General features: G+C 38.3%; 1 long non-coding RNA gene across 1 annotated transcript in view; it reads right to left on the minus strand.

The window, feature by feature from the left end:
* LOC128776414 (uncharacterized) overlaps positions 1-7,335 on the minus strand; it is a 42,656-nt gene extending 35,321 nt beyond the window's left edge. The window contains exon 1 of the long non-coding RNA XR_008421462.1: positions 6,971-7,335. This is a non-coding gene — a long non-coding RNA (uncharacterized LOC128776414). The remainder of the gene's footprint in view (positions 1-6,970) is intronic.
* Positions 7,336-8,149: the final 814 nt, after the last annotated feature.

Genomic DNA, 8,149 nt, shown 5'->3' on the forward strand with positions numbered 1-8,149 from the left:
ATATTCAATGGAAAAAGAGTCTCTTCAGCAAATTGAACTGGGAAAACTGGACAGCCACAAGGAGAAGAAGGAACCTGGACCATGTTCTTACACCATACACAAAAGTAAACTCAACATGGATAAAAGATCTAAATGTAAGACAGGAAACCATTAAAATCCTAGAGGAGAAAATAGGCAACAACCTCTTTGACCCCTGCCACAGCAACTCCTTACTTGACATGTCTCCAGAAGCAAGGGAAATAAAGGTAAAAATGAACTCTTGGGACCTCATCAAGATAAAAAACTTCAGCACAGCACAGAACACAATCAGCAAAACTAAAAGGCAACCAACAGAATAAGAGAAGATATGTGCAAATGACATATCAGATAAAGGGTTAGTATCCCAATAAAGAACTTATCAAACTCAACACCCAAAACCAAATAATCCCATGAAGAAATGGGAAAAAGACGAGAATAGGTACTTTTCCAAAAAAGACATCCAAGTGGCTGACACATGAAAAGATGCCCAACCTCACTCATCATCAGTGAAATACAAATCAAAACCACAATGAGATACCCCTCACACCTCTAAGAATGGCTAAGATTAACAACTCAGGAAACAACAGATATTGGCAAGAATGCAGAGAAAGGGAACCCTTTTGGACTGCTGGTGGCAATGAGAATTGGCGCAGCCACTCTGGAAAATTGAAGGAGATTCAGTAAAAAATTTAAAAAATAAAAATAAACTAAAAATGGAACTACCCTATGACCCAGCAATTGCACTACTAGGTATTTATCCAAAGGATACACAAATGCTGACTCACGGGGGCATATGCATTCCAATGTTTATAGTAGTATTATCAACAATAGCTAAGTTATGCAAAGAGCCCAAATGACCAGCAACTGATCAATGGATAAAGAAGATGTGGTATGTGTATATACAAAAGAATATTACTCCGCAATCAAAAAGAATGAAATCTTGCCATTTGCAGCAATGTGGATGGAAATAGACTGTATTATGCTAAGTGAAAGAAGTCAGAGAAAGGCAAATATACAATTGCTCTCACCTGTGGAATTTAAGAAACAAAACTGACAAACATAGTGGAAGGGAAGCAAAAATAAGACACAAACAGAGAGTCAAACGAGAAGAGACTCTTCAATACAGAGAACAAACTGAGGGTTGCTGAGGTTTATTGAATAGGGTGATGGGCTACATGGGTGCTGGGCATTAGGGAGGGCACTTGGAATGAGCATTGGGTATTTTATGTAATTGACAGATCACTAAATTCTACTCCTGAAACAGTGTTACATTATATGTTAAGTAACTTGATTTAAATTAAAAAAAATATATATTTAAAATAAATAAATAAATGTAATAACATATAAAAGAAGAGAATATTTAAATGGGACTCTTTGAGTGGAAAGGAAAGACCAAAAGTGATACAGCTAAGAAAGGATCAGAGAAAACATCAAGAAAAAGTGGTAAAACAAATGATAAAATGGTACTAAATATATACCTATCAATAATTACTCTGAACGTAAATGGACAAATGCTCCAATCAAAAGACATCAGATAGGGTGTCAGAATGGACCAAAAAAGAAAAAAAGAAACAAACAAACACATACCTATCTATATGATGTCTATAGAGGCTTATTTTGGACCTAAAGTCACCTGCAGATTTAAAGTGAGGGCATAAAGAAACATTTATCATGCCAATAATGTCATAGAAAAGCCAGTAGCAATATTTCATTCAGACAAAACAGACTTTCAACTCAAGACTGTACTTTTGTACGATTTGGGTAAATACCTAAAAGTGAAATTGCATGCACCCCAATGTTTATAGCAGCATTATCAACAAGAGCCAAACTATGGATAGAGCCCAAATATCCAACAACTGATGAAGGAGAAAGAAGTTGTGGTGTGTGTGCGCGCATGTGTGTGTATGCACATGCACGCACACACGTGCACACACAATGGAATATTACTCAGCCATCAAAAAGAATGAAATCTTGCCATTTGCAATGATGTGGATGGAGCTAGAATTCATCATGCTATGCAAAATAAGTCAATCAGAGAAAGACAAATAAATGATTTCACTTGTGGAATTTAAGAAACAAAAAAGATGGAAACATGGGAAGGGGGCAGGAAAAGAGCAGAGTGGAAAACAAACCACAAGAGACTCTTAATTATGGAGAACAACTTGAGGGTTGATGGAGGGAGATGGGTATCAAGGAGAGCACTTGTTGTGAGGAGCACTAGGCGTTGTATGTAAGTGATGAATCACTGAATTCTACTCCTGAAACCAATATTGCACCATATGTCAATAAAACTTAAATTAAAAAAATAAGTAAAACACTAGCAAGAGATGAAGATGGACACTATCTCATAATAAAGGGGACAAACAATAAGAGCCAACAATTGTAAACTTTATGCAACCAACATGCAAGCACCAAATATATAAAACAATTGACAACAAACATAAAGGAACTCATTTATAATAACCTAATAGTAGGGGACCTTAACACCCACTCATATCAATGGACAGATCCTCTAAACCGAAAATCAACAAGGAAACAATGGCTTTGAATGACACACTGGACCAGACCAACTGAACACATATATTCAGAACACTCCATACTAAAATAGCAGAATACACATTTTTTTCAAGTGCACATGGGACAGTCTCCAGAATCGATCACATACTAGGTCACAAATCAGGCCTCAACAAGTACACAAAGACGAGCTTAGACCAAGCATGTTTTCTGACCCAAAGCTAGGAAACTTGAAGTCAACCACTAACTAACTAACTAACTAACTAACTAACTAACTAACTAACTAACTAACTAAAGGGGTTGCCTGGGTGGATCAGTCAATTCAGTGTCCGACTTCAACTCAGGTCATGATCTCACGGTTCATGAGTTCAAGCCCTGCATAGGGCTCTGTGCTGACAGCACACACCCTGGAGCCTACTTTGGTTTCTGTGTCTCCCTCTCTCTCTGCCCCTTCTCTGCTCGCACTGTCTCTCTCATGTCTCTCAAAAATGAATAAACGTTAAAAAAATTTTTTTAAAGACCACAAATAATGGGGGTTAAACAACATGCTACTAAACAAGAATAGGTCAACCAAGACCTCAATCAGAAAACACATTGAAACAAATGAAAATGAAAATGCAGTGGTACAAATCTTTGAAATGCAGCAAAAGCAGTCCTAAGAGGAAAGTATAGAGCAATAAAAGCCTACCTTAAAAATAAAAATCTCAAATAATCCAAACTTATAACTAAAGGAATGAGAAAAAAGAACAATCCAAGCCTAAAGACAGCAGAAGGAAGGAAATAATAAAGATTAAAACAGAAATAAGTGAAATAGAAACTAAAAAAACAAAAAAAACAAAAACAAAAACAAAAACACTAGACCAGATCAATGAAGCCAGGAGCTGGTTCTTTGAAAACATTAATAAAATTGATAACCTCATAGCCAGACTTATCAAAAAGAAGAAAGGACTCAAATAAATAAAATCACAAATAAGGGAGGAGAAATAACAACTGAGACCACAGAAATACAGTTAGAAGAGAATATTATGAAAAACTATATGCAAAAAATTTGGACATTCTGAGAGAAATGGATAGATTCCTAGAAACACATGAACTACCAAAACTGAAATAGGAAGATACAGAAAATCTTAAAGTAGAAAGAAATTGAATCAGTAATAAGAAATATCTCTCCCAACACAAGAGTTCAGGGCCAGATGGATTCACTGATGAATTCTACCAAACATTTAAGGAAGAGGTAATATTCTCAAACTATTCCAAAAAATAGAAAAGTTAGGAAAACTTACAAATTCATGCTATGAGGCCTGCATACCCTGATACCAAAACAAATAAAGACTCCACTAAAAAAGAAAACTGCAGGGGCGCCTGGGTGGCTCAGCTGGTTGAGTGTCCAACTCTTAATTTCGGGATGGTCATTATCTTGCGGTTCATGCATTTGGGCCCCACACTGGACCCTGTGCTCACAGTGCAGAGCCTACTCAGGATTCTCACTCTCTATCTCTGCCCCTCCCTCACTTTTGTGTTCTCTCTCTCTCTCTCTCTCTCTCTCTCTCTCTCTCTAAGGAAATAAACAATTAAAAATATGTTTAAAAAATGTTTTTAAGAAAACTACAGGCCAATACCCTGATGAACATGTATGCAGAAATTCTCATTAAAAAAACTTCAAGTTAAATTCAACAATACATTAATAGCATCATTCACCAAAATCAAGTGGGATATATTCCTGGACTGCAAGGGTGGTTCCACATTCACAGACCAATCAACGTGATGCACCTCATTAATAGAAGTAAGAATAAGAACCATATGATGCCGTCAACAGATGCAGTAAAAGCACCTGACAAAATGTCACATCCATTCATAAAAACCCTCAGCAAAGTAGACTGAGACTCAACATACCTGCACATAATAAAGTCTATCTATGAAAAACCCACAGCTAATGTCAGCTTCAATGGGGAAAAACTGAAAGCTTTTCCTCTAAGGTCAGCAACAAGTCAGGGATGTCCCCTCTTACCACTGTTATTCCACACAGTACTGGAAGTCCTAGCCATAGCAATCAGACAACAAAAAGAAATAAAATGCATCCAAATCGGCAAGGAAGAAGTAGAACTTTCGCTATATGTAGATGACATGATGCTCTATACAAAAAACATGAAAGACTCCCATAAAAACTGAACTGATATACGAATTCAGCAAGGGACAATATACAAAAATCAATGTACAGAAATCTATTACATTTCTATAGACCAATCATGAGCTAACAGAAAGAGAAATTAAGGAATCTATCCCATTGACAAGTGCATCAAATACCATAAGAAACTAGGAATAAACCTAACCATATCAAATACCATAAGATACTAGGAATAAACCTAACCATAGAGGTGAAAGACCAGTACTCTAAAGGCTATGAAACACTGATGAAAGAAATGGAAGATGACACAGAGAAATGGAAATACATTCCATGCTCATGGATGGGAAGAACAAATACTGTTAAAATGTCTACACTACCCAAAACAATCTACACCTTTAATGAAATCCCTAGCAAACTAACAAAACATTTGTCACAGAACTAGAACAAATAATCCCCAAATTTGTATGGAACTACACAAGACCCCAAATAGCCAAAACAAACTTGAAGAAGAAAAGCAAAGCTGGTGGCATCGCAATTCCAGACTTTAGGTTATATTACGAAGCTGTACAGATCAGAATAGTATGGTACTGGCAAAAACAAAACAAAACAAAGCAAAACAAAACAGACACATAGATCAATAGAATGGAAACCTAGAAATGAACTTACACCTGTATGGTCAATTAATCCTCAATAAAGCAGGAAATAATATTCAATGGAAAAAAAGATAGTCTTGGGGCACATGGGTGGCTCACTCACTGAAGCGTCTGATTGTGGATTCAGCTCAGGTCATGATCTCAGGGTTCTTGAGTTTGAACCCTGTGTCATGCTCTGTGCTGGCAGTGCAGAGCCTGCTTGGGATTCTCTCTCTCCATTTCTCTCCCCCGCTCCTCTGCATGTTCTGTCTCTCTCTCTCTCAAAAATAAATAAAGAAACTTTAAAAAAGTCTCCTCAACATATGGTTTTGGAAAAACCAGACAGCAACCTGCAAACACAAAACAAAACAAAACAAAAACAACAATGGACCGCTTTCTTACAACATACACAAAAATAAATCCAATATGGATAAAGACCTATGTGTGAAACCTGAAACCATAAAAATCCCAGAGGATAACACAGGCAGTATCTTATTTGACATTGACTGTACAAAATTCTTTGTAGATATATCTCCTGAGGTGAGGTAAACACAAGCAAAAATAATGGGACTTCATAAAAATTAAAAGCTTCTGTCACCAAGGAAACAATCAACAAAACTAAAATGCAACCTACAGAATGATAATTGCAAAACATCTGATAAAGGGTTAGTATCCAAAATATATAAAGTTATACACCACCCAAAAAATGAGAAATCCAATTAAAAACGGGCAGAAGACATGAATAGCCATTTTCCCAAAGAAGACATACAGACAGCCTAGAGACACATGAAAAGATGCTCAACAACACTGATCTTCAGGGAAATACAACTCAAAAGTACAATCTGTCAGAATGACATCCGTCAGAATGACTAAAATCAATGAATGATGAAACAACAGGTGTTGCCAAGGAAGTGGGAAAAGAGGAACCCTCTTGCACTGTTGGCAGGAATGCAAACTAGTGCAGCCACTCTGGAAAACATTATGGAGATTCCTCCAAAAAGTGAAAATGAAAAATGAAACTACCTTACCATCCAGCAGTTTCACTAAGAGGTATTTACACAAAGAATACAAAAATAATACTTCAAAGGGGTACATGCACCCTGATGTTTATAAGAATATTTTCTACAACAGCCACACTATGGAAACTGCCCAAGTATCCATCAACTGATGAATAAATTGAGATGTAGTATATGGAATGGAATATTATTCAGCCGTAAAAAATGAAATCTTGTCATTTGCAACAAGGTGGATGGAACGAGGGAATGTTATGCTGGGTAAAATAAACCTGTCAGAGAAAGACAAATACCACGATTTCACTAACACATGGAAACGAAACAAAACAAAGGGGGAAAAAGGAGACAGTGACAGACTCTCAACTAGGAAACAAACTGAGGGTTTCCACAGTGGGGTGGGGGATGGGTGAGACAGGTGATGGGGATTAAGAAGTGCACTTGGGATGAGCACTAGGTGATGTGTGGGAAGTGTTGCTCTATATTGGACACCTGAAACTAATACTACACTGCATCTTTACTAACTGGAACTTAAATTGAAAAATAACGTAAGGTTTATTATACCTAGCTACCAGGTTTTCTCTAGTTTCCAATTACTTCACCATGTTGGGAAAATAACCATTAAATTTTTAAAAAGCACATATGATGTGGGGGACAGTTTGTGCCCTTACCTCGGTCTCTGGTTCCAGCAGGACGTGGAAAGTGGGTCCCAGCTCATTCTTCTAGAAGGTCCTGAGACTGAGCATTTCACGTATTCACATCCCAACTGAATGCAGCTTCCCTTTCTTCTGAATTTGTCAGGATTTCTCCCCGGAAACAAGCCTGAACCTGGAACAAACCATCCACTGCATCTATGCTGTTGTGGGGCCCCTCAATCCGCGGATCCTTTAGTAAAATGCGTCTTGTTCAAATACCGTCAGGGAAAGTGAGGAAGGAAACATGGGAACAGCCCAGAAAATGCAAGAGACTGTGCTGCTCACCAACCAGTGCGCCCAGGGAAGCCACCCAGCGCCCCCTCCTCAGCACTCAGCGCAACAAGGCAGCTTCTCTCTGGCGACTCAGGAGATGCCAAGTTGCTGCATAGCTACCAAGGTCTCCCCTGGGGCGGGCGGTGGAACCTGCTGGAAACGCAGCTCTGAGTCTCTGTCCTGAGGCAGCAGCAGAGGCCCTGAGTCCTCTGGAGGCAACCAAAGCCTTTGCTTTTCTAAGGGGACCCTGGATCAGAAAAGCCCCTAGCGCGCCCTAGTCCGGCCCCTCCGGATTTGTGGTGCTCGCGCGTCCTCTGCTGGTCATCCTAGGGATTCCTGCAATTCTCAAGGCCATGGCCACTCAGCTGGAGGCACTGAAGGTGCTCTGGGCAGCTGAGCCTGTTCAGCTTGGGAAGGGTCTTAGTGACAGGGCCTCGGACACAAAGAAATCTTTTCCTTCTCCTTTCTTGTGAGTGAAGAATGAAACTGAATTTATTAATGTAATGACATCATTTCTAATGCTTTAAGCAATGATCACAGAAAAATACACTACTAATTTACATATGCTGAACAACAGGTAATTAATTGTGTTTACCACCAAAATACTTAGGTTAGATAAAAAAATTTATACCTTTGAGAGAGAGATACCGGCTTCCCGCTATGGAATGAACAAGTCATACAGATACAAGGGACAGACTATGGAACATAGTCAAACCTGTAATAATAGTGTTGCATGCTTTCACATGATAGATAGCTACACTTGTGGTTAAGTACAACATAATTTATAGACATATGGAATCACTAGGATGTATGCCTAAAACTAATACAACAAATGTGTAATATTGTAATATTTCAATGTGAAATATTCAAATGTGAAATTGT

The sequence above is a fragment of the Panthera pardus genome, unplaced genomic scaffold, assembly GCF_024362965.1.
Source record: "Panthera pardus isolate Hobbes unplaced genomic scaffold, ASM2436296v1 HiC_scaffold_127, whole genome shotgun sequence".
Lineage (NCBI taxonomy): Eukaryota > Metazoa > Chordata > Mammalia > Carnivora > Felidae > Panthera > Panthera pardus.